We start from the raw sequence: 14,551 nt of genomic DNA, 5'->3' as shown, positions 1-14,551 counted from the left end.
TCAAATTTGTCGGCGCAAATGTATCACCGCAACTAGGGGTGGCAATTTTCGACACGACCTGAAAACACGACACGAACCTAACACGAAATTAATGGGTTTGGGTTGAGGTTTCGGGAATTCGGGTCAGAATCGGGTTGGACCCGAAAAGAAAACCGGTCGATTTCGGGTCAACCCGTGGTGACCTGATATGACCCGATATGACCCGTTTACGAATTAAAAATAATTTAATAAACATAAAAATAATTTTATCTAACTAAACTAAGTTATTCTTTTTTTCAAAGGCATTAATTACTTAATCCTAAACGAATTTATTTAATTTGTGTGAAGTTGAAATTATTATACTTGGACAAATAATATATTATATTATTTTTCACTTTTGTATTGTTTTAATTTATTTTATATTTTGCTTGGGATAAAACACTTTTACGGTGTTTAATTTATTTTAGATTTGATTTGGAATCATTTATTTAAATTTTTATTACTTGATTATGTAATTAGTTTTGTGAGAAATTGATTTTATTAGAAATTACAGTGATAAATTAATAAATTAAAATTAAGTTTCGGGTCATTTCGGGTCGACCCGCCGCCCCGTAAACCTGAAATTTTCGGTTTCGGGTCAGCATACCTGACCCGTCACGGGTTGGCGGGTCGGGGTTCGGGTCAACAGATTTTCTGGCGGGTCTGTTGACCCGAACCCGACCCGCCAACCTGATTTGGACCCGAATTGCCACCCCTAACTGCAAGCGTGAAGGATTGATTTCATGATAATTTAGAGTTGCGGGATGAGGGAAAAAAACAGGGTGCAAATCAATAACAAAAAAAAATATAAAGTAAATAAATAAAAGGATAAGAGGAAAATGCTTGAATTGACGCTTAAAATGAATTTCGGTCTAGAAAAGCCACACTGCTTCGCAGGACGGGGTAGTTTAAAAGAATAAAGCGAAAGGAACATGGCGGGTGCGATCATACCAGCACTAATGCACCGGATCCCATCAGAACTCCGAAGTTAAGCGTGCTTGGGCGAGAGTAGTACTAGGATGGGTGACCCCCTGGGAAGTCCACGTGTTGCACCTCTCTCTTTTTTGTTTCGAAATCCAAATTTCCTATTCGTTCTTTATCCTGTAGTAATTTAGCTCCGTCGGAACGATTGCTTAATATTTTGCTTCTTGTCGAAGCGTGAAGGAGGATCTGAAGGCGCGAGACAAATCAGGAACGGTACGGCTCGATCAAAGCCCGGATCGTCGCTCAAATTTGTCGGCGCAAATGTATCACCGCAACTAGGGGTGGCAATTTTCGACACGACCTGAAAACACGATACGAACCTAACACGAAATTAATGGGTTTGGGTTGAGGTTTCGGGAATTCGGGTCAGAATCGGGTTGGACCCGATGAACCCGAAAAGAAAACCGGTCGATTTCGGGTCAACCCGTGGTGACCTGATATGACCCGATATGACCCGTTTACGAATTAAAAATAATTTAATAAACATAAAAATAATTTTATCTAACTAAACTAAGTTATTCTTTTTTTCAAAGGCATTAATTACTTAATCCTAAACGAATTTATTTAATTTGTGTGAAGTTGAAATTATTATACTTGGACAAATAATATATTATATTATTTTTCACTTTTGTATTGTTTTAATTTATTTTATATTTTGCTTGGGATAAAACACTTTTACGGTGTTTAATTTATTTTAGATTTGATTTGGAATCATTTATTTAAATTTTTATTACTTGATTATGTAATTAGTTTTGTGAGAAATTGATTTTATTAGAAATTACAGTGATAAATTAATAAATTAAAATTAAGTTTCGGGTCATTTCGGGTCGACCCGCCGCCCCGTAAACCTGAAATTTTCGGTTTCGGGTCAGCATACCTGACCCGTCACGGGTTGGCGGGTCGGGGTTCGGGTCAACAGATTTTCTGGCGGGTCTGTTGACCCGAACCCGACCCGCCAACCTGATTTGGACCCGAATTGCCACCCCTAACTGCAAGCGTGAAGGATTGATTTCATGATAATTTAGAGTTGCGGGATGAGGGAAAAAAACAGGGTGCAAATCAATAACAAAAAAAAATATAAAGTAAATAAATAAAAGGATAAGAGGAAAATGCTTGAATTGACGCTTAAAATGAATTTCGGTCTAGAAAAGCCACACTGCTTCGCAGGACGGGGTAGTTTAAAAGAATAAAGCGAAAGGAACATGGCGGGTGCGATCATACCAGCATTAATGCACCGGATCCCATCAGAACTCCGAAGTTAAGCGTGCTTGGGCGAGAGTAGTACTAGGATGGGTGACCCCCTGGGAAGTCCTCGTGTTGCACCCCTTTCTTTTTTGTTTCGAAATCCAAATTTCCTATTCGTTCTTTATCCTGTAGTAATTTAGCTCCGTCGGAACGATTGCTTAATATTTTGCTTCTTGTCGAAGCGTGAAGGAGGATCTGAAGGCGCGAGACAAATCAGGAACGGTACGGCTCGATCAAAGCCCGGATCGTCGCTCAAATTTGTCGGCGCAAATGTATCACCGCAACTAGGGGTGGCAATTTTCGACACGACCTGAAAACACGATACGAACCTAACACGAAATTAATGGGTTTGGGTTGAGGTTTCGGGAATTCGGGTCAGAATCGGGTTGGACCCGATGAACCCGAAAAGAAAACCGGTCGATTTCGGGTCAACCCGTGGTGACCTGATATGACCCGATATGACCCGTTTACGAATTAAAAATAATTTAATAAACATAAAAATAATTTTATCTAACTAAACTAAGTTATTCTTTTTTTCAAAGGCATTAATTACTTAATCCTAAACGAATTTATTTAATTTGTGTGAAGTTGAAATTATTATACTTGGACAAATAATATATTATATTATTTTTCACTTTTGTATTGTTTTAATTTATTTTATATTTTGCTTGGGATAAAACACTTTTACGGTGTTTAATTTATTTTAGATTTGATTTGGAATCATTTATTTAAATTTTTATTACTTGATTATGTAATTAGTTTTGTGAGAAATTGATTTTATCAGAAATTACAGTGATAAATTAATAAATTAAAATTAAGTTTCGGGTCATTTCGGGTCGACCCGCCGCCCCGTAAACCTGAAATTTTCGGGTTCGGGTCAGCATACCTGACCCGTCACGGGTTGGCGGGTCGGGGTTCGGGTCAACAGATTTTCTGGCGGGTCTGTTGACCCGAACCCGACCCGCCAACCTGATTTGGACCCGAATTGCCACCCCTAACTGCAAGCGTGAAGGATTGATTTCATGATAATTTAGAGTTGCGGGATGAGGGAAAAAAACAGGGTGCAAATCAATAACAAAAAAAAATATAAAGTAAATAAATAAAAGGATAAGAGGAAAATGCTTGAATTGACGCTTAAAATGAATTTCGGTCTAGAAAAGCCACACTGCTTCGCAGGACGGGGTAGTTTAAAAGAATAAAGCGAAAGGAACATGGCGGGTGCGATCATACCAGCACTAATGCACCGGATCCCATCAGAACTCCGAAATTAAGCGTGCTTGGGCGAGAGTAGTACTAGGATGGGTAACCCCTTGGGAAGTCCTCGTGTTGCACCCCTCTCTTTTTTGTTTCGAAATCCAAATTTCCTATTCGTTCTTTATCCTGTAGTAATTTAGCTCCGTCGGAACGATTGCTTAATATTTTGCTTCTTGTCGAAGCGTGAAGGAGGATCTGAAGGCGCGAGACAAATCAGGAACGGTACGGCTCGATCAAAGCCCGGATCGTCGCTCAAATTTGTCGGCGCAAATGTATCACCGCAACTAGGGGTGGCAATTTTCGACACGACCTGAAAACACGACACGAACCTAACACGAAATTAATGGGTTTGGGTTGAGGTTTCGGGAATTCGGGTCAGAATCGGGTTGGACCCGAAAAGAAAACCGGTCGATTTCGGGTCAACCCGTGGTGACCTGATATGACCCGATATGACCCGTTTACGAATTAAAAATAATTTAATAAACATAAAAATAATTTTATCTAACTAAACTAAGTTATTCTTTTTTTCAAAGGCATTAATTACTTAATCCTAAACGAATTTATTTAATTTGTGTGAAGTTGAAATTATTATACTTGGACAAATAATATATTATATTATTTTTCACTTTTGTATTGTTTTAATTTATTTTATATTTTGCTTGGGATAAAACACTTTTACGGTGTTTAATTTATTTTAGATTTGATTTGGAATCATTTATTTAAATTTTTATTACTTGATTATGTAATTAGTTTTGTGAGAAATTGATTTTATTAGAAATTACAGTGATAAATTAATAAATTAAAATTAAGTTTCGGGTCATTTCGGGTCGACCCGCCGCCCCGTAAACCTGAAATTTTCGGTTTCGGGTCAGCATACCTGACCCGTCACGGGTTGGCGGGTCGGGGTTCGGGTCAACAGATTTTCTGGCGGGTCTGTTGACCCGAACCCGACCCGCCAACCTGATTTGGACCCGAATTGCCACCCCTAACTGCAAGCGTGAAGGATTGATTTCATGATAATTTAGAGTTGCGGGATGAGGGAAAAAAACAGGGTGCAAATCAATAACAAAAAAAAATATAAAGTAAATAAATAAAAGGATAAGAGGAAAATGCTTGAATTGACGCTTAAAATGAATTTCGGTCTAGAAAAGCCACACTGCTTCGCAGGACGGGGTAGTTTAAAAGAATAAAGCGAAAGGAACATGGCGGGTGCGATCATACCAGCATTAATGCACCGGATCCCATCAGAACTCCGAAGTTAAGCGTGCTTGGGCGAGAGTAGTACTAGGATGGGTGACCCCCTGGGAAGTCCTCGTGTTGCACCCCTTTCTTTTTTGTTTCGAAATCCAAATTTCCTATTCGTTCTTTATCCTGTAGTAATTTAGCTCCGTCGGAACGATTGCTTAATATTTTGCTTCTTGTCGAAGCGTGAAGGAGGATCTGAAGGCGCGAGACAAATCAGGAACGGTACGGCTCGATCAAAGCCCGGATCGTCGCTCAAATTTGTCGGCGCAAATGTATCACCGCAACTAGGGGTGGCAATTTTCGACACGACCTGAAAACACGATACGAACCTAACACGAAATTAATGGGTTTGGGTTGAGGTTTCGGGAATTCGGGTCAGAATCGGGTTGGACCCGATGAACCCGAAAAGAAAACCGGTCGATTTCGGGTCAACCCGTGGTGACCTGATATGACCCGATATGACCCGTTTACGAATTAAAAATAATTTAATAAACATAAAAATAATTTTATCTAACTAAACTAAGTTATTCTTTTTTTCAAAGGCATTAATTACTTAATCCTAAACGAATTTATTTAATTTGTGTGAAGTTGAAATTATTATACTTGGACAAATAATATATTATATTATTTTTCACTTTTGTATTGTTTTAATTTATTTTATATTTTGCTTGGGATAAAACACTTTTACGGTGTTTAATTTATTTTAGATTTGATTTGGAATCATTTATTTAAATTTTTATTACTTGATTATGTAATTAGTTTTGTGAGAAATTGATTTTATCAGAAATTACAGTGATAAATTAATAAATTAAAATTAAGTTTCGGGTCATTTCGGGTCGACCCGCCGCCCCGTAAACCTGAAATTTTCGGGTTCGGGTCAGCATACCTGACCCGTCACGGGTTGGCGGGTCGGGGTTCGGGTCAACAGATTTTCTGGCGGGTCTGTTGACCCGAACCCGACCCGCCAACCTGATTTGGACCCGAATTGCCACCCCTAACTGCAAGCGTGAAGGATTGATTTCATGATAATTTAGAGTTGCGGGATGAGGGAAAAAAACAGGGTGCAAATCAATAACAAAAAAAAATATAAAGTAAATAAATAAAAGGATAAGAGGAAAATGCTTGAATTGACGCTTAAAATGAATTTCGGTCTAGAAAAGCCACACTGCTTCGCAGGACGGGGTAGTTTAAAAGAATAAAGCGAAAGGAACATGGCGGGTGCGATCATACCAGCACTAATGCACCGGATCCCATCAGAACTCCGAAATTAAGCGTGCTTGGGCGAGAGTAGTACTAGGATGGGTAACCCCTTGGGAAGTCCTCGTGTTGCACCCCTCTCTTTTTTGTTTCGAAATCCAAATTTCCTATTCGTTCTTTATCCTGTAGTAATTTAGCTCCGTCGGAACGATTGCTTAATATTTTGCTTCTTGTCGAAGCGTGAAGGAGGATCTGAAGGCGCGAGACAAATCAGGAACGGTACGGCTCGATCAAAGCCCGGATCGTCGCTCAAATTTGTCGGCGCAAATGTATCACCGCAACTAGGGGTGGCAATTTTCGACACGACCTGAAAACACGACACGAACCTAACACGAAATTAATGGGTTTGGGTTGAGGTTTCGGGAATTCGGGTCAGAATCGGGTTGGACCCGATGAACCCGAAAAGAAAACCGGTCGATTTCGGGTCAACCCGTGGTGACCTGATATGACCCGATATGACCCGTTTACGAATTAAAAATAATTTAATAAACATAAAAATAATTTTATCTAACTAAACTAAGTTATTCTTTTTTTCAAAGGCATTAATTACTTAATCCTAAACGAATTTATTTAATTTGTGTGAAGTTGAAATTATTATACTTGGACAAATAATATATTATATTATTTTTCACTTTTGTATTGTTTTAATTTATTTTATATTTTGCTTGGGATAAAACACTTTTACGGTGTTTAATTTATTTTAGATTTGATTTGGAATCATTTATTTAAATTTTTATTACTTGATTATGTAATTAGTTTTGTGAGAAATTGATTTTATCAGAAATTACAGTGATAAATTAATAAATTAAAATTAAGTTTCGGGTCATTTCGGGTCGACCCGCCGCCCCGTAAACCTGAAATTTTCGGGTTCGGGTCAGCATACCTGACCCGTCACGGGTTGGCGGGTCGGGGTTCGGGTCAACAGATTTTCTGGCGGGTCTGTTGACCCGAACCCGACCCGCCAACCTGATTTGGACCCGAATTGCCACCCCTAACTGCAAGCGTGAAGGATTGATTTCATGATAATTTAGAGTTGCGGGATGAGGGAAAAAAACAGGGTGCAAATCAATAACAAAAAAAAATATAAATTAAATAAATAAAAGGATAAGAGGAAAATGCTTGAATTGACGCTTAAAATGAATTTCGGTCTAGAAAAGCCACACTGCTTCGCAGGACGGGGTAGTTTAAAAGAATAAAGCGAAAGGAACATGGCGGGTGCGATCATACCAGCACTAATGCACCGGATCCCATCAGAACTCCGAAGTTAAGCGTGCTTGGGCGAGAGTAGTACTAGGATGGGTGACCCCCTGGGAAGTCCACGTGTTGCACCCCTCTCTTTTTTGTTTCGAAATCCAAATTTCCTATTCGTTCTTTATCCTGTAGTAATTTAGCTCCGTCGGAACGATTGCTTAATATTTTGCTTCTTGTCGAAGCGTGAAGGAGGATCTGAAGGCGCGAGACAAATCAGGAACGGTACGGCTCGATCAAAGCCCGGATCGTCGCTCAAATTTGTCGGCGCAAATGTATCACCGCAACTAGGGGTGGCAATTTTCGACACGACCTGAAAACACGACACGAACCTAACACGAAATTAATGGGTTTGGGTTGAGGTTTCGGGAATTCGGGTCAGAATCGGGTTGGACCCGATGAACCCGAAAAGAAAACCGGTCGATTTCGGGTCAACCCGTGGTGACCTGATATGACCCGATATGACCCGTTTACGAATTAAAAATAATTTAATAAACATAAAAATAATTTTATCTAACTAAACTAAGTTATTCTTTTTTTCAAAGGCATTAATTACTTAATCCTAAACGAATTTATTTAATTTGTGTGAAGTTGAAATTATTATACTTGGACAAATAATATATTATATTATTTTTCACTTTTGTATTGTTTTAATTTATTTTATATTTTGCTTGGGATAAAACACTTTTACGGTGTTTAATTTATTTTAGATTTGATTTGGAATCATTTATTTAAATTTTTATTACTTGATTATGTAATTAGTTTTGTGAGAAATTGATTTTATCAGAAATTACAGTGATAAATTAATAAATTAAAATTAAGTTTCGGGTCATTTCGGGTCGACCCGCCGCCCCGTAAACCTGAAATTTTCGGGTTCGGGTCAGCATACCTGACCCGTCACGGGTTGGCGGGTCGGGGTTCGGGTCAACAGATTTTCTGGCGGGTCTGTTGACCCGAACCCGACCCGCCAACCTGATTTGGACCCGAATTGCCACCCCTAACTGCATGCGTGAAGGATTGATTTCATGATAATTTAGAGTTGCGGGATGAGGGAAAAAAACAGGGTGCAAATCAATAACAAAAAAAAATATAAAGTAAATAAATAAAAGGATAAGAGGAAAATGCTTGAATTGACGCTTAAAATGAATTTCGGTCTAAAAAAGCCACACTGCTTCGCAGGACGGGGTAGTTTAAAAGAATAAAGCGAAAGGAACATGGCGGGTGCGATCATACCAGCATTAATGCACCGGATCCCATCAGAACTCCGAAGTTAAGCGTGCTTGGGCGAGAGTAGTACTAGGATGGGTGACCCCCTGGGAAGTCCTCGTGTTGCACCCCTTTCTTTTTTGTTTCGAAATCCAAATTTCCTATTCGTTCTTTATCCTGTAGTAATTTAGCTCCGTCGGAACGATTGCTTAATATTTTGCTTCTTGTCGAAGCGTGAAGGAGGATCTGAAGGCGCGAGACAAATCAGGAACGGTACGGCTCGATCAAAGCCCGGATCGTCGCTCAAATTTGTCGGCGCAAATGTATCACCGCAACTAGGGGTGGCAATTTTCGACACGACCTGAAAACACGACACGAACCTAACACGAAATTAATGGGTTTGGGTTGAGGTTTCGGGAATTCGGGTCAGAATCGGGTTGGACCCGAAAAGAAAACCGGTCGATTTCGGGTCAACCCGTGGTGACCTGATATGACCCGATATGACCCGTTTACGAATTAAAAATAATTTAATAAACATAAAAATAATTTTATCTAACTAAACTAAGTTATTCTTTTTTTCAAAGGCATTAATTACTTAATCCTAAACGAATTTATTTAATTTGTGTGAAGTTGAAATTATTATACTTGGACAAATAATATATTATATTATTTTTCACTTTTGTATTGTTTTAATTTATTTTATATTTTGCTTGGGATAAAACACTTTTACGGTGTTTAATTTATTTTAGATTTGATTTGGAATCATTTATTTAAATTTTTATTACTTGATTATGTAATTAGTTTTGTGAGAAATTGATTTTATCAGAAATTACAGTGATAAATTAATAAATTAAAATTAAGTTTCGGGTCATTTCGGGTCGACCCGCCGCCCCGTAAACCTGAAATTTTCGGGTTCGGGTCAGCATACCTGACCCGTCACGGGTTGGCGGGTCGGGGTTCGGGTCAACAGATTTTCTGGCGGGTCTGTTGACCCGAACCCGACCCGCCAACCTGATTTGGACCCGAATTGCCACCCCTAACTGCATGCGTGAAGGATTGATTTCATGATAATTTAGAGTTGCGGGATGAGGGAAAAAAACAGGGTGCAAATCAATAACAAAAAAAAATATAAAGTAAATAAATAAAAGGATAAGAGGAAAATGCTTGAATTGACGCTTAAAATGAATTTCGGTCTAGAAAAGCCACACTGCTTCGCAGGACGGGGTAGTTTAAAAGAATAAAGCGAAAGGAACATGGCGGGTGCGAACATACCAGCATTAATGCACCGGATCCCATCAGAACTCCGAAGTTAAGCGTGCTTGGGCGAGAGTAGTACTAGGATGGGTGACCCCCTGGGAAGTCCTCGTGTTGCACCCCTTTCTTTTTTGTTTCGAAATCCAAATTTCCTATTCGTTCTTTATCCTGTAGTAATTTAGCTCCGTCGGAACGATTGCTTAATATTTTGCTTCTTGTCGAAGCGTGAAGGAGGATCTGAAGGCGCGAGACAAATCAGGAACGGTACGGCTCGATCAAAGCCCGGATCGTCGCTCAAATTTGTCGGCGCAAATGTATCACCGCAACTAGGGGTGGCAATTTTCGACACGACCTGAAAACACGACACGAACCTAACACGAAATTAATGGGTTTGGGTTGAGGTTTCGGGAATTCGGGTCAGAATCGGGTTGGACCCGATGAACCCGAAAAGAAAACCGGTCGATTTCGGGTCAACCCGTGGTGACCTGATATGACCCGATATGACCCGTTTACGAATTAAAAATAATTTAATAAACATAAAAATAATTTTATCTAACTAAACTAAGTTATTCTTTTTTTCAAAGGCATTAATTACTTAATCCTAAACGAATTTATTTAATTTGTGTGAAGTTGAAATTATTATACTTGGACAAATAATATATTATATTATTTTTCACTTTTGTATTGTTTTAATTTATTTTATATTTTGCTTGGGATAAAACACTTTTACGGTGTTTAATTTATTTTTGATTTGATTTGGAATCATTTATTTAAATTTTTATTACTTGATTATGTAATTAGTTTTGTGAGAAATTGATTTTATTAGAAATTACAGTGATAAATTAATAAATTAAAATTAAGTTTCGGGTCATTTGGGGTCGACCCGCCGCCCCGTAAACCTGAAATTTTCGGGTTCGGGTCAGCATACCTGACCCGTCACGGGTTGGCGGGTCGGGGTTCGGGTCAACAGATTTTCTGGCGGGTCTGTTGACCCGAACCCGACCCGCCAACCTGATTTGGACCCGAATTGCCACCCCTAACTGCAAGCGTGAAGGATTGATTTCATGATAATTTAGAGTTGCGGGATGAGGGAAAAAAACAGGGTGCAAATCAATAACAAAAAAAAATATAAATTAAATAAATAAAAGGATAAGAGGAAAATGCTTGAATTGACGCTTAAAATGAATTTCGGTCTAGAAAAGCCACACTGCTTCGCAGGACGGGGTAGTTTAAAAGAATAAAGCGAAAGGAACATGGCGGGTGCGATCATACCAGCACTAATGCACCGGATCCCATCAGAACTCCGAAGTTAAGCGTGCTTGGGCGAGAGTAGTACTAGGATGGGTGACCCCCTGGGAAGTCCACGTGTTGCACCCCTTTCTTTTTTGTTTCGAAATCCAAATTTCCTATTCGTTCTTTATCCTGTAGTAATTTAGCTCCGTCGGAACGATTGCTTAATATTTTGCTTCTTGTCGAAGCGTGAAGGAGGATCTGAAGGCGCGAGACAAATCAGGAACGGTACGGCTCGATCAAAGCCCGGATCGTCGCTCAAATTTGTCGGCGCAAATGTATCACCGCAACTAGGGGTGGCAATTTTCGACACGACCTGAAAACACGATACGAACCTAACACGAAATTAATGGGTTTGGGTTGAGGTTTCGGGAATTCGGGTCAGAATCGGGTTGGACCCGATGAACCCGAAAAGAAAACCGGTCGATTTCGGGTCAACCCGTGGTGACCTGATATGACCCGATATGACCCGTTTACGAATTAAAAATAATTTAATAAACATAAAAATAATTTTATCTAACTAAACTAAGTTATTCTTTTTTTCAAAGGCATTAATTACTTAATCCTAAACGAATTTATTTAATTTGTGTGAAGTTGAAATTATTATACTTGGACAAATAATATATTATATTATTTTTCACTTTTGTATTGTTTTAATTTATTTTATATTTTGCTTGGGATAAAACACTTTTACGGTGTTTAATTTATTTTAGATTTGATTTGGAATCATTTATTTAAATTTTTATTACTTGATTATGTAATTAGTTTTGTGAGAAATTGATTTTATCAGAAATTACAGTGATAAATTAATAAATTAAAATTAAGTTTCGGGTCATTTCGGGTCGACCCGCCGCCCCGTAAACCTGAAATTTTCGGGTTCGGGTCAGCATACCTGACCCGTCACGGGTTGGCGGGTCGGGGTTCGGGTCAACAGATTTTCTGGCGGGTCTGTTGACCCGAACCCGACCCGCCAACCTGATTTGGACCCGAATTGCCACCCCTAACTGCAAGCGTGAAGGATTGATTTCATGATAATTTAGAGTTGCGGGATGAGGGAAAAAAACAGGGTGCAAATCAATAACAAAAAAAAATATAAAGTAAATAAATAAAAGGATAAGAGGAAAATGCTTGAATTGACGCTTAAAATGAATTTCGGTTTAGAAAAGCCACACTGCTTCGCAGGACGGGGTAGTTTAAAAGAATAAAGCGAAAGGAACATGGCGGGTGCGATCATACCAGCACTAATGCACCGGATCCCATCAGAACTCCGAAATTAAGCGTGCTTGGGCGAGAGTAGTACTAGGATGGGTAACCCCTTGGGAAGTCCTCGTGTTGCACCCCTCTCTTTTTTGTTTCGAAATCCAAATTTCCTATTCGTTCTTTATCCTGTAGTAATTTAGCTCCGTCGGAACGATTGCTTAATATTTTGCTTCTTGTCGAAGCGTGAAGGAGGATCTGAAGGCGCGAGACAAATCAGGAACGGTACGGCTCGATCAAAGCCCGGATCGTCGCTCAAATTTGTCGGCGCAAATGTATCACCGCAACTAGGGGTGGCAATTTTCGACACGACCTGAAAACACGACACGAACCTAACACGAAATTAATGGGTTTGGGTTGAGGTTTCGGGAATTCGGGTCAGAATCGGGTTGGACCCGATGAACCCGAAAAGAAAACCGGTCGATTTCGGGTCAACCCGTGGTGACCTGATATGACCCGATATGACCCGTTTACGAATTAAAAATAATTTAATAAACATAAAAATAATTTTATCTAACTAAACTAAGTTATTCTTTTTTTCAAAGGCATTAATTACTTAATCCTAAACGAATTTATTTAATTTGTGTGAAGTTGAAATTATTATACTTGGACAAATAATATATTATATTATTTTTCACTTTTGTATTGTTTTAATTTATTTTATATTTTGCTTGGGATAAAACACTTTTACGGTGTTTAATTTATTTTAGATTTGATTTGGAATCATTTATTTAAATTTTTATTACTTGATTATGTAATTAGTTTTGTGAGAAATTGATTTTATCAGAAATTACAGTGATAAATTAATAAATTAAAATTAAGTTTCGGGTCATTTCGGGTCGACCCGCCGCCCCGTAAACCTGAAATTTTCGGGTTCGGGTCAGCATACCTGACCCGTCACGGGTTGGCGGGTCGGGGTTCGGGTCAACAGATTTTCTGGCGGGTCTGTTGACCCGAACCCGACCCGCCAACCTGATTTGGACCCGAATTGCCACCCCTAACTGCAAGCGTGAAGGATTGATTTCATGATAATTTAGAGTTGCGGGATGAGGGAAAAAAACAGGGTGCAAATCAATAACAAAAAAAAATATAAATTAAATAAATAAAAGGATAAGAGGAAAATGCTTGAATTGACGCTTAAAATGAATTTCGGTCTAGAAAAGCCACACTGCTTCGCAGGACGGGGTAGTTTAAAAGAATAAAGCGAAAGGAACATGGCGGGTGCGATCATACCAGCACTAATGCACCGGATCCCATCAGAACTCCGAAGTTAAGCGTGCTTGGGCGAGAGTAGTACTAGGATGGGTGACCCCCTGGGAAGTCCACGTGTTGCACCCCTCTCTTTTTTGTTTCGAAATCCAAATTTCCTATTCGTTCTTTATCCTGTAGTAATTTAGCTCCGTCGGAACGATTGCTTAATATTTTGCTTCTTGTCGAAGCGTGAAGGAGGATCTGAAGGCGCGAGACAAATCAGGAACGGTACGGCTCGATCAAAGCCCGGATCGTCGCTCAAATTTGTCGGCGCAAATGTATCACCGCAACTAGGGGTGGCAATTTTCGACACGACCTGAAAACACGACACGAACCTAACACGAAATTAATGGCTTGGGTTGAGGTTTCGGGAATTCGGGTCAGAATCGGGTTGGACCCGATGAACCCGAAAAGAAAACCGGTCGATTTCGGGTCAACCCGTGGTGACCTGATATGACCCGATATGACCCGTTTACGAATTAAAAATAATTTAATAAACATAAAAATAATTTTATCTAACTAAACTAAGTTATTCTTTTTTTCAAAGGCATTAATTACTTAATCCTAAACGAATTTATTTAATTTGTGTGAAGTTGAAATTATTATACTTGGACAAATAATATATTATATTATTTTTCACTTTTGTATTGTTTTAATTTATTTTATATTTTGCTTGGGATAAAACACTTTTACGGTGTTTAATTTATTTTAGATTTGATTTGGAATCATTTATTTAAATTTTTATTACTTGATTATGTAATTAGTTTTGTGAGAAATTGATTTTATTAGAAATTACAGTGATAAATTAATAAATTAAAATTAAGTTTCGGGTCATTTGGGGTCGACCCGCCGCCCCGTAAACCTGAAATTTTCGGGTTCGGGTCAGCATACCTGACCCGTCACGGGTTGGCGGGTCGGGGTTCGGGTCAACAGATTTTCTGGCGGGTCTGTTGACCCGAACCCGACCCGCCAACCTGATTTGGACCCGAATTGCCACCCCTAACTGCATGCGTGAAGGATTGATTTCATGATAATTTAGAGT

At 39.1% G+C, this 14,551-nt stretch overlaps 11 non-coding genes across 11 annotated transcripts; all 11 read left to right on the top strand.

Annotated features, from left to right (window-relative positions):
• Positions 1-955: 955 nt before the first annotated feature.
• Positions 956-1,074, top strand: LOC140030610 (5S ribosomal RNA). The gene has a single exon (XR_011834525.1). It is a non-coding gene; the product is annotated as a 5S ribosomal RNA (ribosomal RNA).
• A 1,135-nt stretch (positions 1,075-2,209) lies between these two features.
• LOC140030333 (5S ribosomal RNA) lies at positions 2,210-2,328 on the top strand. The gene has a single exon (XR_011834248.1). It is a non-coding gene; the product is annotated as a 5S ribosomal RNA (ribosomal RNA).
• Positions 2,329-3,463: 1,135 nt separating this feature from the next.
• On the top strand, positions 3,464-3,582 carry LOC140031559 (5S ribosomal RNA). The gene has a single exon (XR_011835480.1). It is a non-coding gene; the product is annotated as a 5S ribosomal RNA (ribosomal RNA).
• A 1,126-nt stretch (positions 3,583-4,708) lies between these two features.
• LOC140030332 (5S ribosomal RNA) lies at positions 4,709-4,827 on the top strand. The gene has a single exon (XR_011834247.1). It is a non-coding gene; the product is annotated as a 5S ribosomal RNA (ribosomal RNA).
• Positions 4,828-5,962: 1,135 nt separating this feature from the next.
• Positions 5,963-6,081, top strand: LOC140031557 (5S ribosomal RNA). Its single transcript, XR_011835478.1, has one exon. It is a non-coding gene; the product is annotated as a 5S ribosomal RNA (ribosomal RNA).
• A 1,135-nt stretch (positions 6,082-7,216) lies between these two features.
• Positions 7,217-7,335, top strand: LOC140028517 (5S ribosomal RNA). Its single transcript, XR_011832420.1, has one exon. It is a non-coding gene; the product is annotated as a 5S ribosomal RNA (ribosomal RNA).
• Positions 7,336-8,470: 1,135 nt separating this feature from the next.
• LOC140030331 (5S ribosomal RNA) lies at positions 8,471-8,589 on the top strand. Its single transcript, XR_011834246.1, has one exon. It is a non-coding gene; the product is annotated as a 5S ribosomal RNA (ribosomal RNA).
• Positions 8,590-9,715: 1,126 nt separating this feature from the next.
• Positions 9,716-9,834, top strand: LOC140031228 (5S ribosomal RNA). Its single transcript, XR_011835149.1, has one exon. It is a non-coding gene; the product is annotated as a 5S ribosomal RNA (ribosomal RNA).
• Positions 9,835-10,969: 1,135 nt separating this feature from the next.
• On the top strand, positions 10,970-11,088 carry LOC140028506 (5S ribosomal RNA). Its single transcript, XR_011832409.1, has one exon. It is a non-coding gene; the product is annotated as a 5S ribosomal RNA (ribosomal RNA).
• Positions 11,089-12,223: 1,135 nt separating this feature from the next.
• LOC140031556 (5S ribosomal RNA) lies at positions 12,224-12,342 on the top strand. Its single transcript, XR_011835477.1, has one exon. It is a non-coding gene; the product is annotated as a 5S ribosomal RNA (ribosomal RNA).
• Positions 12,343-13,477: 1,135 nt separating this feature from the next.
• Positions 13,478-13,596, top strand: LOC140028495 (5S ribosomal RNA). The gene has a single exon (XR_011832398.1). It is a non-coding gene; the product is annotated as a 5S ribosomal RNA (ribosomal RNA).
• The last annotated feature ends 955 nt before the right edge of the window (positions 13,597-14,551 follow it).

The sequence above is a fragment of the Coffea arabica genome, chromosome 11e (genome assembly GCF_036785885.1).
Source record: "Coffea arabica cultivar ET-39 chromosome 11e, Coffea Arabica ET-39 HiFi, whole genome shotgun sequence".
Taxonomy (NCBI): Eukaryota; Viridiplantae; Streptophyta; class Magnoliopsida; order Gentianales; family Rubiaceae; genus Coffea; species Coffea arabica.
The sequence above is the reverse complement of the archived record's forward strand: the minus strand, read 5'-3'. Positions and strand labels throughout refer to the sequence as shown.